Source organism: Chiloscyllium plagiosum, chromosome 16, assembly GCF_004010195.1.
Source record: "Chiloscyllium plagiosum isolate BGI_BamShark_2017 chromosome 16, ASM401019v2, whole genome shotgun sequence".
NCBI lineage: Eukaryota > Metazoa > Chordata > Chondrichthyes > Orectolobiformes > Hemiscylliidae > Chiloscyllium > Chiloscyllium plagiosum.
In genome coordinates this window covers 29,365,341-29,386,270 of record NC_057725.1, presented here as the reverse complement: position 1 = coordinate 29,386,270, position 20,930 = coordinate 29,365,341, and the positions used below count along the sequence as shown (strand labels likewise).

Sequence of the window (20,930 nt, the reverse complement as noted above, 5' to 3'; positions counted from 1 at the left end):
TTTTCTTGTATGAAAACAGATGAGAAATATTCGTTTAGCACCTTTCCGATCTGCACAGGGTCCACACACAACTTCCCACTTTTGTTTTTGACAGGCCCTATTCCTAACCTCGTCATCCTTTTATTCCTCACATATCTATAGAAAGCTTTAGGGTTCTCCTTTATTCCATCTGCTAAAGACTGCTCATGTCCCCTCCTTGCTCTTCTTAACTCTCTCTTTAAATCCTTCCTAGCTACTCTATCACTCTCCATCGCCTCATCTGAACCATCTCGCCTCAATGTCATATAAGCCTCCCTCTTCCGCTAACAAGAGATGCAATTTCTTTAGTAAACCATGGTTCCCTTACATTATCACTTCCTCCCTGCCTGACAGGGACATACCTATCAAAGACATGCAATATCTGTTCCTTAAACCAGCTGCACATTTATGTGGAATTCCCTTTTGTTTTGGAAGGCAAGAGGGATATTGTCCTCTCTGGTGGCCAAGGTTCAAATAACATCTAAAAAACTGAGTGCAAGAACGTTGCAGTGTTGATGTTAGTATAACAGTTACATTACAATTTAATTTGTTTATGAAAGAAGGTGGGAGGGAAGTTTTAAAATCCTCTTGCACTGTTGGTCTTGAGTATAATTAATTTTGTACTGTTTATGTGGGTGTGTGTAATCTGTTGAAGAATAAGAGCTTTTAAATTTATATTTCCAATGAAGAATAAATTACTTATCTGGCATGGGTTCATCACTTATAATCTGATTCATTCCCTATAGGCTAGGAAAATGTTTGCAAATACAGTAAGAACTGTGAGCTTTATTGTCTGATAATGGTGTCACTGTGTAAGTTTTGATGTGTAATATCTGAATACATTTAACCCTCTTGAATTGATTTGTTTTAAAAAAAAGTATAAATTGGGATGCTTCTGAGAACAGGAGGAGGATGTACAGCTGTTCAAGGCTGCTCTGTTGTTTGGTTATGTCATCGTTCATCTTTATCGCAATTCTGTTTACTTGTTACCCCTTAGTGCTGTTAGTTAAGAAAATATCAAAAATAGTCTGATAAGTTTAATCAGCTTCAGTTTCATTCCAATAAAAATAAAATTTACTGTGATACTGGAAATCTGAAATTTATAAAAAAGAAAGTACAAGAGAAACTCAGCAAGTCTGGCAGATCTGAAGGGAGAGCAACAGAGTTAATGTTTCATCCGATATGGTTCCTCTACATTCCTAGCTGGCTTGTCTTCCATTTTGTGAATCTGTCCCTGAGTTTTGGACCCTCAGCCATAGAAAATGACCTCCTTACATCTGGTCTGTTGATTCCTAAGAATTATGTGTGTTTGAGATCATCTTTCATTACTTCTAAATTTCAGAGAATAGAGGTCTAATCAATTTACTTATCTCTTCATCCCAAGAATTGGTTTGATGAGTTCCTTCTATGGCAGGTTTATTTTTCTGTAGGTTAGGAGACCAAAGGTGCATACAGAACTCTGGGTATGGTGTTACCAAGGCCCTGTATAATTTTCATTAAGATATATTTGGTTCTGTTCACAGACACCTGTTGTAATAAACGCCAGCATGCTGCTTGCTGCCTTAATTGCTTACCGTGGAGTATAAACTCCAGCTTGGTGAACTGTTTTCATGGTCTATTATTTGCAAGTGTGATGTAAAGGTGAGGAATCTGAATAAACATTGTATAATGATTTGGATAATTCAGGCACTGTAGGTGAACTACATTCCAAACGCCTTCATGTGGAATGTTGTATTGTTAACTGAAAATGAAACTGATATTTTGCATTTTGTAATTTTTGTTTGTATCTTTTATTGTTAGGCTCAATATAATAAATTCCTGACGAGGTTCCAACTTACTTCAACATAGGAACAGGAGGAGGCCATTCGGCTCCTCGAGCCTGTTACTTATTCGATTAGATCATGGCTAATCTGTACCAAGCACATAAAGACAAATACAATCCAGTCTCATTTTGAGATTAAATTCCTCACTTTTGTTGGCTATCCAGCTGATGACTAAATCATTTTACTGAGAAATGCATCCTCTTTTAAATTTGTCTTTGTTTCAGTAGTGTCTTTAGTCTGCTCCAGAAATAAAATAAGCTTATTGCCTCCACTGGAATATTATGCGACTGGTTGCTGGCAGGATGACAAAACCAATCAGTAAAACAATGTAATTAGGATTGGTTAAGTGTCATTGCCCTAGTGCTAACCAGTTTTCAAAGAGGTCTCCTCAGTGAATTTTGACTAATAGCCTGTAACCTATTTATTGAATAAAGAATCTCCCTTTGACATGAAAGGTGTTCAGCTTTATATAATGCATTTAGTTAACTCCTGAAGTGGAGAAATACCTGCATTGAAGTTCTGAAATTGCTGATAGACTTCTGTTATGCAGGGATTAAATTTACAGGTTAAAACAGCTTTTGGAAGCATTTGAAATGGGCAAAACCATTTTTTCAATTTCATAATTACTATTTGTTTAAATGATAAGGATCTGAAACAAAAACAGAGTATGCTGGAGAAACACAGCATGTCTGGTAACATCTGTAGAGAGAACATGGTTAATGTTTCAGAGTCCAGTGACACAGTGAATGTACATGAAGCAGTAACTCTGTTTTCTCTCTCTACGGGTTCAACTAGACCTTTTGTGTTTCTCCAGCATACTCTGATTTTATTTGATTTCCAGCATTTGCAGTTCCTTCTGTTTATGTGAGTTAGGGTCTGAAGAGAATGCACAACATAGAAACAGCCACTCAATCCCACTGGTGTTCATGTTCCATGTGAGTAGTTCTGCCATTCTTCTGTTCTCCTTCAGTACTGACTTAGTTTCCCTTATTTACCTAAAGGAAGTTTCCATATGCTTCACCATTCAAATATAGGGATTTCTTTTGACTGAATCCAGTGTATCCTGGATCTAAATCAATGTTCTTTGATGTGATCCATTAGAATTCTCTTTTTATATTCTATTAGCGTTAGTGGTCTCTTTGGGCCAGTATGTCAGGATTTGGGAAAATGTTCTTCACAATTATCGCAGTTGAAAATTTGGACCCTCAAGTCCACACGTGTTTGTTCTGATGGGTGAAATGACAGTGGAAAGCAAACTGAGCTAATTTCGTTGGACCTTTGTCCCAGTCTATTCTCACTTGTGTCTTAACAGTAAATTCCAGTAACATTGCCAGGTTCTTGGAGTAGCTTGGCTACCTCTCACAAATTGTTGTGCAGCCTCAGTGGCTCTGCTAAATTAGCATAAGCAAAACTTCTTCAAATAATTTCTAATGGTTTTAAAATGTCAGGTTTGATTTTGTCAGTAAAAACTGAAAGAACTTCAGATGCTGAAAATCAGAAACAAAAACGGAAATTGCTGGAAAAGCTCTGCAGGTCTGGCAGCATCTGTGGAGAGAAATCAGAGTTAACGTTTCGGGTCCAGTGACCCTTCCTTGGAACTGGACTTGAAATGTTCACTCTGATTGCTCTCCACAGATGTTGCCAGACCTGCAGAGCGTTTTCAGAAATTCCTGATTTTGATTTTGTAAGTGATTGTTTAAAGCTTTGCTAAATTGGGAACACTTCTGTGTCTCATTTCAGTTCTTTGCATAATCCAGGCTGACATTACAATGCAGTACCGAGGGAGCTGTCGCCTCCTAGAGGTGACGCTTTACATTGAGTAGACACCCCTCCTGCCCTCTCAGATGTGTGGAAGCTGATGTGTCACATCTGAAGAAGAGTAGGGGACTGTTTCCAGTGGAGCATTGATTATCCCAAATTAATGTCATTTAATGTGTTGCACAGGCTATTCCTGTATTAATATTGACCATCCCATTTTTCTTTATTAGAATGACAACTTCATCTCAAAGCACTCCTTTGGCTGTGGAGTGCATGGGAACATTCTGAGTGTGTGTGAGATGCTCTAAACCTGGATCATTGTGCCTCTTCTTAAAGCAATAGCTTTGCTGGGATGTAATTTTTCTGAACTTCAGCTGCACATCAAGTGGATTATTTATCCTTAGTGTTTAGGCTTCAGTTAGTGAGTTCCTCAGAGACATTACAACACTGAAAGCATTGCAATTATTGTCTACATTCATTATCTGAGTGTTTTGAACACCAACTCCTCTTCCTGTCAGATGAAAAATTTAACCAGTGTCATTTTAAACTGTGCTCCTTAAAGGCAAATGCATGGGTGATAGTGACATTTGACAACAATCCTCACATAAACTAGCAAGAACTACTTGCATTCATAAAGTCTTTTACATTTAGTAAACATCACACAAAGCAAAATTTGATTGAGTGCAAAAAGAAACAACTAATGTGGTTCCTTTAGTACAAATTCAAAAGTACATAATTGGTTGTGATTTGGGAGATCCTGTGGTTGTGAAGGGTGTGATGCAAATGCAAGTCCCTTCCTTCCCTTCCCTTCCCCATTCTGTTGGAACTTGAATGCTACCAAAAGGTTGCAGCAGCAGAGACCAGTCAATACCTTAAAGTTTTGCTCAGATTTAATGCATTTATAAACATCAAAAGAGCTATTGCTGTAGATGTTCCACAACTTCATTGTTTGTTAACAGCAATCAATCCTGTTACTAGAATCAATAGATTAATCTGATTCTAGCAGAATGTGTAGCTTGGGGTGAAATTTCACTGGTTCACTTCATTACGACATGTTGTTTGGTGCCTTTCATAGGTTAACCAGTGCCATTTTAGTGTAACAGTGGTTTCTAAATTGGTATGGTGTTTACACACACAAAAACAAATGTTTGAGTCTGGTTACAGCATTGTGTATGGCATATTGTGTATGGCTGGTGTCAGCCATATGATCCTGAATTTGAAGTTTTTGGGTTCAAGACCCACTCCAGGGCATTAGAACAAAAACCATAAACTGGCACACTTAAGTGCAGAATCATGGCAGCTATTACAAATAAAGTAGATCTTACCTGGTGTTTTAACCAATATTTATCATGCATTTAACAGATTATCTGGTCATTATCACATTGCTGATTTTGGGAGCTTGCTTAGTGTGAACTGGCTTTTGCATTTTTTACATGACAACAGTGACTGTAATTCAGAATTACTTAATTAGCTGTGAAATGTTCTGATATTCTGTGCTGATGAAAGAGAATGCAAATGCAAGTCTATTTATCCTTAGCTATTTGGGAGAGCCTGCTTACAGGCAAAGTTCCATGTTTCTACATCTCAGTTTTTAAACACAAGTTTGAAAAGGCCTTTAAAAAGGCTTGTTTACTTCAAGCTTACCTTCTGTTTTGTACATAATGTAACTGTTCATCTACGGTGACAAGTAGAAATGCATACCAATACAGAAGCCTTTATGGGCTCTGTGATGATACTTTGTCAGCCTGACTCTGTGTATAGCGCTGTCACTTCTGATACAGAAGGTCTTGAGTTCAAAGTCCACTCCAGATTTTTGAGCAAAAACACTGAGGGTGCTTCCTTTGAGTGAGATGTTGAATCGAGATACCCTCTGCTATCAGGTTTACTCATCCACACTTCCAACACCTATACACACAATTTCCTCTGTTACGACAATGGTGCAAGTTCGGAAATAAGTAAAGTGCCTTAGGACATCTTGACATGAAAATAAGAATATTTTATCATTTTGATCAGTTGTCCTTTCCCCATGTGACTTTGAATTTTTCTTTTTCAAATAGTTATTAATTTAATGTTTTCCTTGTTATTGTGGCTTCTGCTTGTCTAGATTTCTTTCCGACTATGTACTGTAACACGTGTCCTCTTCACCCTCAGTATCAATGAAATGCTCTCTTTAATCACTCCTGATTATCGATTGGTTATATTACCATGTTGATGCTCCTGAAACCGAGCAGTGAGAGTAGAGATCTTCTGATCTGGTTCGGCAAAAGTTCAACTTTGAAGATCTCTATTAGATCTTTCAACCAGGCAAGGTTGATAAAGAGAACTTCAGATTTTCTGGCTCCTTGCCTCTCTTTGTAACAAAAGCTTCTCAACCATGATGTTGGTATGGTATTATTTCCCTCTTCCAAGTCCTTGGCATCCTCCCTGATGTATGGTACGCAGAATTGGAGGCACTATGAGAACTAATGAGCAATTTAAAATTTCAGCATAACTTCCTTGGTTTTGTACATGCTGCCTGTTATGAAGCCCACGATTCTGTATGCTTTTAATTCGTTCTTACCAGGTGAATGGCGTACATCCAAAAGTGCCCCTTTTTCCATTTTACTCCTGAACAACCGTATCCCTCCCATTACTTCCTCTGCTGTTGGCCATACTCAGGAGTGGTAATTTACAGTAATTTTTTTCTCACCTGCTTTTGGTCATGCTGATCTTTTTGCAATTAACTGTGTCTCCCGCTTAGGCACAATCTGCAGGCGAAAATAATTTTTGGTTATGATATTTATGCTCCTGGTGTTATTTACCCTGCATTATTTGCAACCCCCACTACCTATTTATCTAAGTTGGTAAATGAAGATCAGCAACATGTTGTGTACCAGATGGGCTTGGTTTGCGAGTGCCAGCTGCTCATTATAACTTCACAAAGTTGCAGAAATAAATCCATGGTAGTTTCATGCATATTTTGAGGTGTGCACCAACTTGTGAATTGGTTTTACCCTTTTTGTATTAAAGAAGTAAAAATTATTTGTTCTTTAAAAGTTTTGTTCTTTAGATATTTGCTTGTGTTCTGCTGCAGTGCTTGGAAAGATTTTTTAAAAAATTAACATTTAAAGTTGTAGCAAGGTGTGTGTGTCTCTCTGTATGTGTATGTGTGTGCATGTGCGTAAGCTGATAAAATTCCAGTGTGAAGGAAGAATAAAGGACATGCCAAGAAAGAGGCCATTAAAGGAGACTTCCACATAGTGTTTCAACATAACCTTGTGGGAAGTGGAGGAGGATGTTAAAGTGATGACCCTTTTCAGATATTGAGCCACTCTGGTGCTAATCTGCTTATACAAAATTACAGCGTGTGAAGGGGAACTCTCTCAGCCCTAACTATCAAACACTGTGTCCTACTTAATCCAAACTGTTGTTTTCTAATGTGACAATCAGGAAGGGCCAAATCCTGGCCAGTGCTGACCAATGGGAAACTTCACAAATAGAGTCATAGAGTGATAGAGACTTCAGTCCAACTCCTCCATGCCAACCCAATTTGGATATCCCAGATATTCCAACCCAATCTAGTCCCACCTGCTGGCACCTGGCCCATAATCCCTCCAAACTCATCCTACTCATATACCTATCCAGATGCCTTTTAAATGTTGCAATTGTACTAGCCTCCACCACTTCCTCTGGCAGCTTATTCCATACACGTACCACCCACTGCGTGCAAAAGTTGTCCCTTAGGTCTCTTTTATGTCTTTCCCCAAACACCCTAAACCTATTCCCTCTCGTTCCTTCCCCCAGGGAAAAAAGACTTTGTCTATTTATCCTATCCATGCCTTTCATGATTTTGTAAACCTCTATAAGGTCACCCCTCAGCCTCCAACACTCCAGGGAAAACAGTCCCAGCCAATTCAACCTCTCCCGATAGCTCACATACTCCAACCCTGGCAACACCCTTGTAAATCTTTTCTGAAACCTTTCAAGTTTCACAACATCTTTCCAATAGGAAGGAGACCAGAATTGCACGCAATTTTGCAACAGTGGCCTAACCAATGTCCTGTACAGCTGCAACATGACCTCCCAACTCCTGTCCTGAATACTCTGACCAATAAAGGAAAGCATACCAAACACTTTCTTCTCTATCCTATCAACCTGTGATTCCACTTTCAAGGAGTTATGAACCTGCACTCCAAGGTCTCTTTGTTCAGCAACACTCCCTATGACCTTACCATTAAGTGCATAAGTCCTGCTAAGATTTGCTTTCCCAAAATACAGCACCTCGCATTTATCTGAATTAAACACCATCTGCCACTTCTCAGCCCATTGGCCCATCTGGTCAAGATCCTTTTGTAATCTGAGGTAACCTTCTTCGCTGTCCACTACACCTCCAAATTTGGTGTCATCTGCAAACTTACTAACTCTACCTCTTACGCTCGCATCCAAATCATTTATATAAATGACGAAAAGTAGTGGACCCAACACCGATCCTTGTGGCACTCCACTGGTCACAGGCTTCCAGTCTGAATAACAACCCTCCACGACCACCTTCTGTCTTCTAGCTTTGAGCCAGTTCTGTATCCAAATGGCTAGTTCTCCATGTATTTCGTGAGATCTAACCTTGCTCACCAGTCTCCCATGGGGAACCTTGTAGAATGCCTTACTGAAGTCATATGGATCACATCTACTGTTCTGCCCTCATCAAATCTCTTTGTTACTTCTTCACAAAACTCAATCAAGTTTGTGAGACATGATTTCCCATGCACAAAGCCATGTTGACTATCCCTAATCAGTCCTTGCCTTTTCAAATGCATGTACATCCTGTCCCTCATGATTCCCTCAAACAACTTGCCCATCATTGACATCAGGCTCACTGGCCTATCGTTCCCTGGCTTGTCCTTACCACCTTTCTTAAATAGTGGCACCATGTTAGCCAAGCTCCAGTCTTTCAGCACCTCACCTGTGACAATCGATGATACAACGATCTCAGTAAGAGGCCCAGCAATCGCTTCCTTAGCTTCCCACAGAGTTCTAGGATACACCTGATCAGGTCCTGGGGATATATCCACTTTATGCATTTCAAGACAGCTAGCATTTCCTCCTCTGTAAAGTTGCATTAACTTACTTAATGTTATCCCAGGCCCCCACATTCCTGAAGAATAAAATGTTTGTGTATAATGTCACGTGTCATAAATATCTGTTGGATTCTTCTATGAAGTGATGTGCATGCTCAGTTTCTTTTGTTATAGGATATACCAAGCAATATTGGATCTAGTAAAGCATTCTTTTGAGGAGAGTAAACTCTCACCAATGGCCATCACGTGATTATAACCCACAGTCCTAGTTGGTTACATAGGAGGCCCTGGAAGAGAGAGACAATTAGCTGGAGCATCCTCTATTATCTGTAATACTAAGTTGTGGTTTGAAAACATGTTGCCTGAGAGGGTCATGGCGACACTTTGGATAGTAACTTTAGAGAAGGATTTTTGAACGATTACGAAGTAATAAGGATTCCTGCAAGCAGCACAGGGTGTATGGCAAACTGGATTTTGTTTTGAGAGTGCCAACACAGTCTCAATGGGCTTAATAGTCTATTTCTATGCTGTATTGTTCCTTGACTGAGATTCTTGTAAAGAGCTAATGTTCTTTGAATGGGCTGAATGGCCTCCGCCACTGTAAGACCTCATTACGAGATGAGAAATAACATAATAGACAATTAATTAAATAGTATACAGATGGATGCAGCGAATCTGTTTAAATCTTTCATTGCTAACAGTTAATTTAACTGGAAGGGGAGCTACCTGCCTTGCATATGTTACTGATTCTGCATACAGGTACTTGTTTCAATATAATAAGCTGAAATTTAGAATAGGTAAGCAAAATATTTGATTGCAGTTTTCAGTGTGCTGAAAATATTGACTGTTTTAAAGCAGGGCATGGTGAGGATGTGACAGAATAGAATCTCTTGGTACTTGGAGAGCCAAGCTGAAGATCAAAGGCTCATGCTAGTCTTAACACTGGACTCTTAATTCCGTCATGTGGAGAAGCGGAATTCTACTAGCATCCAGCTGCTCGTGGGAGAATTACATAGTGTTCTTCAGCACAGGAAAATCAAGCCATTCAGACTTCTTGGCCTATGCCGGTGTTTATGTTCCAAGTGAGTCTTCAGAAAGGGAAGCAGCTCCTATTGCTAATCTCATTTTGAGACTGGTGGTCACTCTCCTAATCAATTTGTCACTGTTGAGTTAGACTGCACTGTGATTTGAAAGGCCAAATGGGATACACCAACTTCATTTACCTTAAGTGCATGGCTATTAAAATATATACTACACAGTTTAATTAAAGTAAATGCTCTCTTCACCCCGGATGCATATTGAAGTCTATAAAGTTTAGTTAAGAAGTATAAACTATGCACTTTCAGTCTAGCTGAATACTGTCAGCCATGACTCAGTTCCTGTTTGTGGAGTTGTGGTCCCACCCAAGAGTTAAGCATAAAGTCTAGGCTGACATTTACATTACAATACTGAGATGGTGATGCACTGTCAGAGGTGCTGTCCTTCAAGTTAGATGTTAAATAAGATGGGCAGCACGATGCCTCAGTGTGGATAGGGTGGGTCTGGGTGGGATACTTTTTGGAGGATTGGACTTGATGGCTGAATGGCCTGCTTCCACACTGTAGGGATTCTATGATATGGACATTCCTTTTATTACTTGTAGTAGATGTTAAAAATCCCATGACACTATCCTAAAAGAAAGAGGGCAGCTCTTCCTGATATTCTGACCAGAATTCACCTTCACTCAAATCAATTAAGTGGTCTTTAACCTTATCATATTTGGGAGTTGACCATGTCTAAATTTACAAATTCACATTGAGCAGTTGTGCCAAATGATCCATTTCTCTGTTATGCATTTGATATAATTGGCCGCTAATCAATTGCCATTCTTCTAAATTCTTTACTCACTCAGTTATCTGAATTCTTGTACATTTATAAACTTTAAATTGGAGCACGGTTTGTGATAAAAGACTTGGCATTGAAATTAAAATCAATTCCCATTTCTGTTCTGTAGCAGGATATAGAATTGCAAGTTTTAGGCGTCGGCAACTGCAATAGGATTTATTGGCTGATAGTGAAGTATATCTTGTATTGTGTAGTGGAGGCCTTGAATGTTGAAGAGTTGTGTTTTCTGTGCAAAACAACTGTGAAATAATTCTAGTGTGTTGTCAAGCGTCAAATGTTGGCCATGAGATATCCAGATGAATTGTATCACTAGGTAAAGTAGGTACTTCTAATTGTTCCTCACTGGTACCTTTATAAATGTGCAGAGATCCCAGTGCATATGTTTTATTCAAATTGACATTGTGAAACTTGGTATTTTTTTCAAGGTGTAGTTCTTCTAGGCTGACACATGCAACTAAAGGCAAGCCATTTGTCTGCCTGGAAGGGACTCTTTTGCAGATGGGGCCTTTTTTTCATCTCTCTTTTGAAGAGTGCTATTTATTTGACAGAACAAAAAACTCTAATATAAAACCAGATGAGCCTCCATATCACCACCAACAACTTGCATTTATACAGCACCTTTTGTTGTAAAATGTTGCAAGGTGTCTTGCAAGAGTGTTATCAAATAAAATTTGACTCTTGGTCAAGGAAAGGAATATTGGGAAAAGTGATCAAAAGCTTGGTCAAAGAGGTAACTTTAAGTAGCACCTTGAACACTGAAGCAGTGGGAGAGACAAAGTCAGAAATCACATGACACCAGGTTATAGACCAATAGGTTTGTTTGAAATTACAAACTTTCAGAGTGTATCCCCTTCACGGGCTTGTGATTTTAAGTAAACGTGTTGGACTATAACCTGGTGTCATGTGATTTTTGACTTTGTCCAACCCAGTCCAACACTGGCAGCTTCACATCAATGGGTGAGATGGGTTTAGGGAGGAAATCCAAAGCTTACACCATAGGTAACAAGAAGTGGCCGTGAATATAATTTCAGAATTTTTTCTTGGGAGGTGAATGTTGCTGGTAAGGGCAATATTTATTACCCATTCTGAAATATCCTTGAGGTGAAGTATACAGTTAAAGTAGGGGTGTTCACGAGACCATAATTGAATGTACATACAGATATCTTGCAAGGTTGTCATCCTAGAGCAGATTACAAAGATAAGGAGGTGACAAAGATAAGGTGACACCATGGAAGGACTTGAAAACAGTTTGGAATTTTAAACTAAGTGTTTTGCTTAACTGGGAGTCATCGTAAGTTAACAAGCAAAAATTAGGACCGCGACAGATCAATTTCAAATCACTTTAGAGCATACCTTAGCCCGCTCCCATCCCAGTTTATCCTTATGTGATTTGATGTCAAAATCTCTTTGATAATCATTCTGATGAAGGTCCTTCATACGTCTTACTGTGTTAAAAGGTGATATGTAAATGCAAGTAATTGTTGTAATTTGACTGTAGGATGCCAACAAAGTATTCATGTGTACTACTTAAAACATTTGAATTGGGTGAACTGGATCTGGATAGTTGAAATGCACCTTAACCTGTGGTATAAAATGATTGGTAGTAAATGGCACACCATGGCACACTGTGCAGGGTATTAGTAGAAAGGAGTAACAAGTGAGCTGGTTTTATTCCCCCAGTGATGTTATATTTCAGACCTCCTATCAGACCCATTCAGATGCAGTCTCCATGATAGCAAAAATTTATCTAATCAAGAGTCCATGCCAATATTTATGCACAAAATCCCCACCACAACGTACCAGTTTCATCTAATTGTATGAGCTCATGTTCTTCTCAAAGATTCTGTGCTAGTTATCTCAAGTCAGGTTGGGGTTCAGTGAATCTTATAAGTATATATTAATTCATTAGATTCGCATGTCCTGGTCAGGCCAGCAGTTATTGCTCAATACTATAATTGCCCTGGAGAAGGTGTGGCAGCCTTTCTGAATGCAATGTAGTGATTTGTGAGGCCATTTCTGAGGGCAGTTAAATGTCAGTCACATTAATATGAATCTGGAGTCACATCTGGGTCACACCAGGTAATGACAGTAGAATTCCTTCCCCAAGGACAGTAGTGAACCAGAAGCGATTCTACAATGCTTTCATAGTTTTATAGTCTCCATTACCGAATCTAGCTTCTTATTCCAGTTTCATTTCAGTAATTAAATATAAAATTCCCAGCCACTGTGGATCATTTGTCCAGACCTTGGAATTATTAATTCAGTAACACAACCACTACTTTAGTATATCCCTAATTTCTCTTGTTTCAACCAGGAATGGAGGGGTGAATCAACTCCCTTCTTTTTAACTCTCTTGATTGGCCTCAACAAAGATTTTTGATTATTTTTAGTATACAGCTGTATCACATTTCAATTAAATCATAGCAGTAATGTGAAATAAAGGAGTCATTTGCTGGGCTTTCTTGAACGAAAAATTAATTACTAACTCAGCGAAAATAAGAAAATGCAGCAGTACCAAACACAGACAAACACAAGAATAAAGTTTTAAAAAGTGTAGTGTGACTGGTACAGAAAGGACAATGAAGAATAGGTGGTTTAAAAAGTTCTTGGAGTCTTTGAGGTGCACTTTAATTTTTAAATAAATACCACAGTTGGTTATTTATCTCCTATCGAAACCATTGGCAATGTTTGTAGATAACCTTTGGTTCTCAGCGAGTGGATATTCCTCTAATTTGCATCATTACTGGGTGCTGTTCTTCATGAGGCTGGGAAAACCTGGAGAGAAGAGAACAAGCCTTCCAGTTCTGCTGTTATAAATCCACCATTCTTTTTGTTGTTGTTTGAAAATGCTGTTCCTTTATGTATTCCTGTCTTTGTTTTTCCCAAGCTGGATATCTGCAAATAAATTTTATCCCAATATGTGAGATTCACAGAAAGGCTTTTTAAAAACCAACAGGAGATACAAATCTGAATACTAGTTCGTCATTTGATTACATATCCTTCGTTGCGATTGGTCTCGTTTATTGGTGGTTCGAGAAACTTGGCTCAGACTGGTCAGATAACCGTAATGGCTATCTTAAGTAAATCATTTCTCCATTTCAAATTTTAGTCCATGAAAGGTTCTGGGTATTAAAAATCAGAGGATGATAGTTAAAAGTTTATAGTTCAGTTTTAAGAAGATCATAAACACTAAATTACAATCACATTGATATTCAGATTGCGTTTATTAAATTCAAAACTTTTCTTAAGTTTGATTTTAGTTGACGAATTGAGGTCAGAGTTTCTTGCTGGTGTTGTATGTATTTTTCAAGAAGGAATTTAGTTTATTACATATAGACTAGAAATGTTACTGCATCATTCAGGGGCTGTGCTGTTTGAGCAAACAGCAGTGGGATAACTGACCATAATGTCTGACTATTGGTCTGTTATAATGTTGTTTTAGGAATAAGTATTAACTCCCGTCTGTCACTTCAAGCAGTAACAAATTTAAGCAAATTTGAAGTCCAAAGTCAGAGGGAAGACTGGGTCTGAGTTTAATATCTCATCTGAAATTCTCACCTTTAACAGTGCACCACTCTATCGTGACTGCACTGAGATTATCGTCCTGGATGGAATGTTCACATGCCAAGATTTGAACAGAAATTTTTTGACTTGGAAGTGAGCAGCCAACCTGTGAAGCACAACTGAAGGAAGGGTAGATCAGGGAATCTTGATTGCTGTTGTCAATTCGTCAATGAATTGACATCAGCTTGAGGCATGGTCCAAACCGTACACTTCCATCCTGAATACTGTAAATGCACAGATGGGAAAGAGAACACACATTTTGATTTTTTTAAGTTAGAGTTTCATCATCTTGAGGTTTATTCTTCTCTAATAATAGTCATTGAATTGGCTCCAGCACAGTGAGTTATTTGTTCCGAGTTCTGACTATTCTTCTTTGCTGCCTTCTGATAATTCATTCTCTTCTTTGAGTGGACCACAATGTAGTTTCTATTTAAGTTGTGAGGAGATTCTGTACTACAGCATAGAAAACTTAATGGGAACATTTTATTAATGTGCTCCTTCATGATATTTTATGATGAAAAACACAGTTTTTTCTTATTATTAGCATCAGGGTGCTGTTAAAAGACAAATGGCTGCATTATATTCGCCTGAAAGTGATTACTGTTGTTTTCAGCTCTTTTTGCTATGATGCAGGATTGAGAGGGAGCATTTTAGTAGCAGGAATGGAACGCTTGTGAGCCAGAAATGCACTGTCAGCATTCAAGTTACAAAAAAAAAGGAATTTGCTGAAGGCTGCTCATTAGCATTCTAACTCTCTTACTTTGGAGCTTTCCCCTGGCTTGTCTGTCCACGTCTCCGCCACCCCCCCCCCCCACCCCAGCGCCCTCGATAACAGTTCTTTTGAGTCCAGACATTGTGGAACGAATGTATGGTCTTAGCTCGCTTTAACAAGCTGCTGCCTGTGATTTTCAGCTTACAATGCATGAACAGAATTATTTTCTGCAGAGAAGGAACGGAAAGTGAAGTCAGGATCAAAATGAGTAGCAGATTTTTTTCAGGCGCATTTGATTAATTCTACTCTGATGCATGTTTAACTATTTCATTTGCATTTTATGATATTTTAACTGCTATGAAAACACTAGACGCAGTAGATTCTGGAATTTCTCTATCAGTTGCACATGTTGTTTCAAATGATACAACAATTCAAAGCTTTTGGGACATTGATTGCTGAGCATAGCCTTCCCCTTGTAGTGACCCTTGCAGAGCACAGTAACTGCTGTTCAGCAAGGATTCAAATTGTTTGGGGTGGAGGGAAGAGAGGTATGGATGGATGTACTAGCCTTGAACCTAGTATCCCAAAATAACAGATGGCTGGAGATGTAGGCTCCACGGCCATCCCTCCAAACCCCACCTTTTGAATGAGGAGGTAATGGCTTCGTGGTAATTATCACCAGATTATTAATCTGGAAACTCAGGTAATGTTCTGGGGACTTGGGTTCAAATCCTGTCATAATTTGAATTTAGTAGAGAATCTGGAATTAGGGGTCTACTGATGAGCATGAAGGTATTGTTGATTTGTCAGGCAAAACCGATCTGGTTCACTGCTGTCCTTTCGGGAAGAAAGTCTGTCATCCTTACCTGGTCTGGCCTACATGTGACTCCGGACCCACAACTGCCTCTGTGCAATCAGGGATGGGCAATAAATGATGGCTGTGCCAGAGACGCCAAAATCCTATGAGTGAATTTTTTAAAAAGTACATTATGGTAGGAGGTTTCAGCCCTGAATTCCCCTAAACCAACCTGAGGATTCTATGTACAAGTTATTTCTGTACTACACTTCCATTTGTACCTTGATGGAGCACTTGGATAAAGGTGCTGTGTGGTAGCACGTGACAATGTAACTAGAACAAAAAACAGTACAGCACAGGAACAGGCCCTTTGGCTCACTGCGAGCGAGAAAACATAATGGTACCAGCCATTCAGAGACACAGGTTCAAATCCTACTTTGGCAGTCAGGGAATTGATGTTAATCATTGATTTTGATATGACTACAGCTCAGAAACACTTCCTTGACTGTAAAGTGCTTTGAGGTAGCGAAAGGTGCAATTTTGTTTGTGTACAAGGTGATATCAGGTACAGCCACCTGGAGTGTCGGGGAACATGTAGAAAATCTGCAGTTACTAAAGAAATTAATAATGTAATGGACATGATGAATTAACAATATGGGGAATATCTTCATAAAACAAGCATGGAAAACATGTGAATCAATAACTAAAAGTTATTGATTTAAAATAATCGGCAAAGCCTAGAGGAAAAATGAGCAGATTAATCATTTCCCAGATTTTAAAATCTGAAATGTACTGCTGTTACCTGCTAAAGGTGGAGGAAGCAGATTCTATTGGAGCTTCTTCACAAGGCAAATGGGTAGGTACTTAAAGAGGATGGTTATAGCGGATGAAATTGGGGATAAGGACTAACCTTGACAGCTCTCTGTAAGAACTTGCACAAGCAAAATGGGTCAGATGTCTGCTGTGGTTTGCACTTGCTGTCAGCAATATCTTCTCACTACATTTTTCTCAAAGCCCCGTGTGATCTAGCGTGGATGAGGATAACACTTTCTGATCTAAATAGAAGAGTCGCTTGGAGTAAATAAGAAAGTTAATTGTATCTCTGTTACTATTTACATGTAACAAGGTCACAATATATTGCATGGCAGAGACTGTTGGTCTTTGTTCTGACTCTTTCAAGATCCTTCATTGCTGTCTTCACTCGTCCTCATCAAATCACCTTAGTGGTGGTGCTTATGGCATTCGAGTAGCATCTACTCTTTCAGACCCATATTACAACAACAACACTGCAAGATTCCATGATTTTTAGCTTGTAAGCAGATTATGTTGACTGGAGGACACTGCAGCTGATCTCACTTAATATTTATTAAGTCCCGTAATTCTATATGTTTGCTGGATTATACATCTGATCTTTAAATGTTATCTAGAATTACTGTGTGGTGAAACTCAAATGTAACATGATACTAGCTACAACGCTACATCTCTCAACGACTGGTGTATATCTATCCTTTCTTGTTTAGGCTGTGTTTATTGTCACTCTAACTACAGGGCCAGACTCTCCATCCGTGCATTTGCAGTGCTTGTCCTGTCACTGCCAGCAATACTGCACAGAGGTGTCTGCATCACAAAGAAGTAATAAAATTAGAGTTTCGCAAATATTTTAAATTATCTCAAATTTTGGGATTGTGATCAGCTCACTGACCCATTCTACACACTTGTTCTTGCTGCTCCTGACTCCTCAGTACATTCCTCCCTCCCTCTCATTGCTGTGGCGAGCAGGGAGTGGGAGGAGAGAGATTAGAATGTAGAATGGTAGAGCTGGGCACCACGTACATTGAGGAGAACTGCAAAGGCCATAAAGAGTTTCTTAGGCATCACTGGCGCCCGATGGCCATGTACTGGCAAAATCAGCACCAGCTCCTGACTTGAAGCGCACAATAATGGCATCAGCAGTATTGTCCTCTTTTGCCAGTGTGGTGGCAGAAGATGTTCCATTTAGTTTAAACCAAACTGAAGGATTTCCTGACTACACTGTAATTATGATGTGACCCAGCAAACATGAGCATTTCTTCATCTGTCAGCTTCAAGAAAAGAACAAAAACTTGCATTTGATTGGCACCTTCGATGGAATAAACCTCCCAAACTCCTTCATAGGAGACTCACCACCAAATTTGACACCAAGCTGCATAAGGACTTATTAGCATAGCCAAAGATTTTATAAAGGGAGAGAGGGGTTTCAGGAGGAAAATCCAGTGTCAGGGCCCAGGCAGCTAAAAGTGAGAGTCCCTAAGAGAAGGGGTCTGAATTGGAGGGGTGCACACATTACGTTAAGTTGTAGGAGGTCAGGAAATGGGGAGGGGTGATATCCTGTACAGGTGTGTAAACAAGGCTGAAAATGTTCAAGCCATGGTGTGGTAGTCTGGGAGCCACTGTGAGTCAGCAAGCATAGTGATGGCAGGTAGATGGGATTTGGTGCACGTTAGAATACTGGCAGGAGAATTTTCATGATCTCAGGTTTGAAGGTGGAAGATACGAAGCTGGCCGGGAATGTGTTGCAGTCGTCAGTCCTGGAGGTAGCAAAAAGCATACTTAGTATGTCCTACCTTGTCACGAGGATATGCCTTTGTGATTTATAATCAGTGTATTTCTTTTTTTCTGAAGTGATCCTGAAGATGTGCATGGCACGGCGGCACAGTGGTTAGCACTGCTGCCTCACAGCGCCAGAGACCCGGTTTCAATTCCCGCCTCAGGCGACTGACTGTGTGGAGTTTGCACGTTCTCCCCTTGTCTGCGTGGGTTTCCTCCGGGTGCTCCGGTTTCCTCATACGGTCCAAAGATGTGCAGGTCAGGTGAATTGGCCATGCTAAATTGCCCGTAGTGTTAGGTAAGGGGTAAATGTAGGGGTCTGGGTGGGTTGCGCTTCGGCGGGGTGGCATGGACTTGTTGGGCCGAAGGGCCTGTTTCCACTCTATAATTAATCTAATCTAATTCCATGAAAAAAAGAAATGAATAATGCAATTTGATGAAAATACAAACATGTTAACTTAAAATTGGTCATTAACCTATCAAGTGCTTGACTTAATCTACAGAAAGAAGCCTGTTATCTTTACTCATGCTGGGCTTGTGCAATTTCAGACCAACTTGAATTGAATTAAAGACAAAAGTGTTTTTAATGTTGTTAATTAAGGGGAGAATATTTTTAGGACTGTAACTGTTTCCTATCCTTGAACAAAGTATTATCCCTTTGAAGGGGCTGGTGTGACCCTGAACTGTTGTCACATCAAAATGACCAAACTTCTAACAATGCCATGCACTTTGAGGCTATATTGACCTGCCAGCCTCGACTATTCTAAGACAGAGTGCCACAAGCTGAGCTAGATTGGCCCATCATCCTGATTTTGTGTGCTAAAGATAATTCAGTAAAATAGAAACACTGAATCATAATTCTGCAGCTCAGAAGGCATTCATTCAGTCATATAGCATGGAAACGGACCCTTCGATCTGACCAGTCCATGCAGACCATAATCCCAAACTAAACTAGTCCGTCCATTCAGTTTATGCCGTCTCTTGAAGAGAGTGTGAACCATTAAGTTAAGTTTCTTTGACGTTTCCCTGTGCATGCAGAATTTTCACTGTGGTGAATATTTATCAGCTTCCCATTTTTTAAACAGCTAATTGAAGATTCGACTCACCCTACTGCTTCTGCCTGGACATTCCATTTGAATGTGTAAAAAGTGGAATACATATGGCTCTGGTTTCATCAGCCTGAGCCTTACTGCTTCAGTAACATGTCTACCATAATGCAGATACCTTACAATCCACCCAAGGCTGCACAAGTTTAAAAACTTAGACAAAAGAAACTACTTAAACAATCATAACTAGTACAAGAGGTAACACCAGTCCTGATAATGGTCTTGATTCTCACTTGATGTAAATCAGCATGTGCCTTGTAAGATTTTTCCAGAGGCCTGTGTCTTCATGACATGCTGATTGACAATAAGGTACTTCTATACCTTCTCCTTTGCACATTTTGTTAGTCATCTTATGTTATGCTGTCTGATGTCTTCCTACCTATCCGTTAAGAATCATTTCTCAATCTATTCATTAAAATGTCTTGTACTTTTGTGCAATTTTGTCTGATGTCCTCTTAACCTTTGCTGAGTTTGCTGGCAGGAGTTTGGTAACTAGAAAATGCAATTTTTACCTGTTTGCTAAAAGGAACCTGAGGGAGAAATGCAAAGGTTATTTTGCACAATGATATTTGGTGATTTGGGATGTACTTCCTGGTAGGTTAATGGAAGCAGATTTTACTTTGAAAAGTAATTTTAAAAAGAAAATCAAGTTAGTACTTGGAAAGGAACACATTTTTGGGACCATGGGGCGGGAGCAGGAGAATGAGACAATTGATTAGACTTTTGAAAGAACCAGCAGCCCACACTGGTTGGCTGAATTACCTCCTGGAATGTGCTATGCTGAGTCCTGGGTGCGGTAGTCTCTTTCAGGATGGCTGGTACAAGAGTCCTGGTCATCTCGATGAATTTTCTTCTCTGCTCTTTTCACGGTTTTGATGTGAAGATCTAAATGGGCTGGAGGATAAGAGGAAACTCTGCATGCAGGCACACAAATCACCAGAAATGACGAAAGGCTAATAATAGGACTACTTCGAAAAACAAAGCTCTGATTTCATTTCTCGGGGGAATAAAGTTGAAAAGCAAAGTCAAACTTTTATAGTCCTTCCTTGGATGAAATTCGGAGCACCTTGCTTGTTTTTGACTGCATATAATAAAAAGAATGGAGAAGGTGCAATACAGGTTTACTGGAATTATGCCAGATTAAGGAAACCATCACTTGATCTTTCCAGTAGAGAAATAAGAGTCTGGCCTGCAGCAGCCCTTAAGATTAAGGTTATGAAAGTGTTCAATAGGATAGACAATTAGCAATAGGGGCCTTCAATTTAGGAGAAACACTATTATCCAAAGAATGTTGAATTTAGAATCCCTTACCATTGGTTAAAATGAATGACATTGATGCACTTTTAAGGAAAGTTGGACAATTACACGAGGGAGGGAGGAAGGAATAGAAGGAAATGCTGATGAGATTAAATACAGGAGTGTGGCAGAAGGCTTGTGTGAATCAAACACCAGTACATGCCAGTTGGACTGAGTGGTTTGTTTCTGTTCTGTAAATCCAATGTTTAACATTCTCTCAAAAGTAAAACTATGAAGAGGTCTTTTTTAATGCTGATGAATATAATATATATATTTGAAGTGAGAAACTCAACTGGAAAGGAAATGCCCTTGCTTTTCTCAATTTAAGAAGTA

At 39.4% G+C, this 20,930-nt stretch overlaps 1 protein-coding gene across 5 annotated transcripts in view; it reads left to right on the top strand.

The window, feature by feature from the left end:
- The window catches only part of LOC122557727 (transcriptional enhancer factor TEF-1), a 237,728-nt gene that overhangs the window by 60,684 nt on the left and 156,114 nt on the right, over nt 1-20,930 (top strand). The window lies entirely within an intron of this gene.